The sequence below is a fragment of the Theobroma umbraticum genome, unplaced genomic scaffold (assembly GCF_002168275.2).
Source record: "Theobroma umbraticum cultivar Fairchild unplaced genomic scaffold, ASM216827v3 scaffold_50.0, whole genome shotgun sequence".
Taxonomy (NCBI): Eukaryota; Viridiplantae; Streptophyta; class Magnoliopsida; order Malvales; family Malvaceae; genus Theobroma; species Theobroma umbraticum.
The window spans coordinates 2,956,904-2,961,574 of record NW_018397261.1 but is presented as its reverse complement, the minus strand read 5'-3'; positions in this window follow the sequence as shown (position 1 = coordinate 2,961,574).

The window sequence follows — 4,671 nt, the reverse complement described above, 5'->3', positions numbered from 1 at the left end:
ATAATTAATAATTTTATAAGTTATAATTTTTGTACTGTTAATACAAAATAGAAAGTAAATATATTTATATATTTAAAGTATATATATTAAAAAAATATATGTAATAGTAATTATATTTTTTATAAATTAACACAGTATATAGAGTATATGTATTAAGAGATATTACAAGTTAATTAATAATCATAATTTTATAAATTAATTTAATTAACAGTATAAGTTTGTTTTTAATTACATAAAATTAAAAAAATATATAATCGGATTCGAGTATCGAGTACACAAGGAATGGTACCCGAACCCAATACAGGTAGTGAAATTACCACCTGAACTCGATTATAGAGTACCCTAACCTTATATAATCAGGTTAGATACTTGCGAGCACCCAGTAATAAGGTACCTATTGCCATCCCTATATGCTCTCACCTCCCTCATAGTAAATGCTACTTTTATTTTTTCAAGGAATATAAGGTTTTGGTAAATAAGCATATTAGATTGATTGTCACAATGATCTAAATCAATTGCCTTTGTGTGAACAATACCAAAGTCTTTGAGCAAAAATAATAACTGTAATACCTCACAGCTTGCTGCCGAGATGGCTTTATACTTAGTTTTAGTAGAGCTTTTTGCAATTATTGATTGTTTCTTAGATTTCAGCTAACAGGAGAGTTTTCAAGAAAAAAACTATAGCTAGTGATTGTTTTTCTTGAATCTTGGCACCTTACCTAGTCATTGTCATTGTATGCTCTCAAATGTAGGCTTGAATATATTAATAACAAGATCATTTGCCTTGGTGCCTCTTTCAAGTACTTCCTTTTTAAAGTCAAGGAATCGGTATATTTCATTGATAGATACAAAAACAATCAAGGAGACGTAAGGGCTAAAGAGTACTATGCAAAAAGAAGCACCCTCGCAACATAAAGTACTTGAGCCCTTTCAAGTACTTCAACGCTCTATGAGCTACTTGTAGAAGCAATTAACTAGGTCTGTCCATGCATTGTGACAGAGCCTATACTGCACATGCTATATCTCACCTTGTGAAGATCAGATATGACAATTTGCCAATTGGCTACTTATACTTAATTAATAGTTCAATTAACTGCACTTCATCATTAACCTTGGATAGTTTATGATTGTAATCAATAGGGTGGTTATTGGCTTTGCTCCTAACATCTTCTAATAACTCCAAAGTGTTTTCTTTAGCATAGGAAAATCTCTTCCTTTTTTTTTATCTAACTACTTCAATCCCTAGGAAAATCTTCAACTTCCTTATATCCTTGAGTTTAAAGTTTGCTCTCAAATAATCCTTCATTTCACCAGCTGTCTAGATAGAAGAACTATCAATTATGATGTCATCTACATATACAGGGAAGGCAACAAAATCACCATGGATTGTAACTAAGGTAAAAAGAGAATAATTTGATTTGGATTGGCATGATCCAAACTTCAAGAGTGAGTTTGTAAACTTGGAATTCCATTGCCTTGATGCTTGGTTCATGCCATGGAGAGATTTATGCAAACTAACCTTGATCTTGGTGTCCACTTTAACTTCATACTTTTTCTAGGATAAGTGAACTGTTAGATGTGGTATAGTGGTCAGGAATATGAAGAATAGGTGAATTTTGTGTTTCAATGAGTTCACAAAAGAAATTTGAACTGTTTGATTTTATATCACTATGTGAAGGAGCATTAACAGATATTTGAGGTAAAGCAATATATGAATTTGAACTAGAACATGCTTATTTGATGAAGGTTTGATATGTGCAGTATGAAAATCATCATTGCAGGACCAATTATTAATAGGTACATTAGGGAAAATATTGAATCTATGCTTAAAGTTTGTACTTTGAAAAGAAACACAAGCTCATGAAAAATTACATCTCCAGAGATAAAGGATTTCTGTTTCTTCAAATCATATACTTTATTGCCTTGATTTCGTAAGATAATAAAAAAAGATGCATTTAATTGCCATAGGATGAATTTTTTTTTGCTATTGTGACTAAGGGTAGAATCAGAACAAAGAGAAAGAAAAATTTTAAGGTGTTGGTATGAGAGGCATTTTTGGAATAAAATTTCATAAAGAGTTTTATTTTGTAAATTAATGATGCGAACAACTACAAGAATTCCATCATCTAAAAACTTTAATGGTAAAGATGCTCGAAACATTAAAGATTTGGCCATCATCAACAAATGTTGATATTTCCTTTCACCAACTTCATTAGTTGTGGGGTACCTATAAATGAGAGTTGGTGTATGATTCTCTTTGAAGAGGAAAACTCTTCAAGGTTGAATTTAGGGTCATTATCAAACCTAATTTGTTTAATGAAAATGTTGAATTGGTTTTGTATCATATTGCATAATGAGGGTGAATTTGTTCTGATCATCTATTATGGTTAGAAAATGGCGATGACCAACAATAGTCGGGATAGAATAAAGACCCCAAATGTCTGCATGAATCAAATTACAGGATGAATTTGCAGATTGAGAATGAATAGGAAAGGGAAGATTTTTTTCGTTTGGTTGAAAGGCATATATGTAAATTAATATTTTCTTTACATGTTACCACAAAACACATTTTATATATTAACTGAATCTTATTGAATGGAAGATGTCCTAACTTAAGATGCCTCAAATCAATATTTCCAAATATAGAAATGGAATTATTAACAAAAATATTGTTTTGAATAGAAACATGATTTACTGAAACATTATTTTGAAAAGAAATTGAATCTCTAAGATTAAAATCCTTCTTTAATGTGCCTTGCATGAAGCACAATCCAACTTGTTTCGTAAGTCTAGTCATTTTCCATTTGGTGAGATTTTGAATGATGTAATGTGTGTCAGTGAAGATTAAATAGTGTCTTTTCTTATTTGTAAGGCTATTGACACTCACAAGATTAAATTCGAAAACAGGAACATATAAGACATTAATTTTCAAGGATCATAGATGATGTTAACCTAACAAATCCTACATGAGTAACAATAGCTCTTGAATTATTTGGTAGCTTAACATTCATATCAGTGACTTTTCTAAAAGTAATGGAAAATTCATTTTTATTTTTTTTGAAGAGAGAAATGGACGATTCTAATGAACAAGCAACATGATCTGAAGCTTCATGTCTATTATCCAAGAGTTATGACTTATTAAAGATGTGCTAAATGATGCTTATAAGGGTAGAATTAACCAATAAGAGTTTTGTTTGTTGATTGCTTGATATAGGAAGGTCATCATCCTTAGTGTTTGACCCATGTTCACTAATTAAAGCAGTGAGTTTCTAAATTTGGTGCTTGGTAAGTGAGAGCTTGTTAGATATGGAATTAGCAACCAATTTTGTATTTTGATCCTACTATGTGGCCATCATAATACTATTGACAGTCGACACATTCTTCCTAAAATTGTTCCTATTCCTTGTGAACTTAAAATCAATTCTAAACCTAATGATTCTAGGGCATTTTTTCTTCTAGTGTCTAGTTTTTCCACACAAACTACAAACTAACTCATTTTTTGTTTTCTTTTTAGCATCAGACATAATTGCCACTACATAGGCTTCTATGAAAGGTTGACACTGAATGTGCAAGGACCTTTTAAGATTCTTCTCTTGACACAAGATTATAGGCTTTATCTAATGTAAGAAATGGCCTTATCATGATAATATTTGACTTCAATGTAGAGGAAAACTCATTCAATCCATTCAGAAATATCTTTTTTATACAAATCAACATAATTTTGAAAGCATTCTTTATAGAAGGTTCCACATTGACAACAAGATAGGGGTCTATAATTTCTCAATTCCTCCCATGAGCTATTCAATTCAGTGAAATACTCATCAATTGACTTGGGTTTTTCCATTTATATTACATAATGAATATTGTAAATGACAAATTTTAGCATCTTCTGGTAAGGAAAACCATTTCTTGAGAGTCTCTTAGATTTGAGTAGCGAAATTCATGTAAAAGACAGTTAGGACCATCAATGGCGAAATGGATTCCAAGAACCAAGCAACAATCAAGTTATTGCATCCGGTCCAGGAATGTAAAAATCATTTATGGCCATCAATCCTTTAATTAAGCCATTTGAAAATCTTGATTGGTTTTGAAAGGGCAAGTAAGAAGGATTTAGTCCATGATGTGTAGTTTGTCGAGGTAAGCTTAGGTTTAACTGAGACAAATTTATGACGATCTAAATGGTGAAGAAGGGTCCCCTATTGGAGAGATGACAGATCATGACGAAAAAGTTATCATGAATCAAGAATCAAGATTTTTGAAGATTTTTTATTTCTTGATAAAGCAATTATTGTGATTTTAGATGCAGATTCAATTGAATTTAGGGAAAATTTCTAATGAAAATCATTAAACTTGCTTTGGTACCATGTAAAATTTAAAGGGAAAAACAAGACATTGATGGAAGAATTAGGCTACTTGTATTTTTTGCCTTCATTAATAAATCTGTTTGATACCTTGATCTATTTTATTAAATGAAAAGGCAAAAGAGGAACAACTGTGCAAGGGGGTTGAGGTAGGTGCGAATAGGGTGAGAATTTCTCACTTGCAATTTGTTGATGATACATTGATTTTCTTTGATCCAGATCTTGATGTGTTGAGAAATGTGAGAAAGGTATTAAAGAGCTTCCAATTAATTTCGGGGTTGAAGATAAGCTTCAATAACAGTCGCCTTTT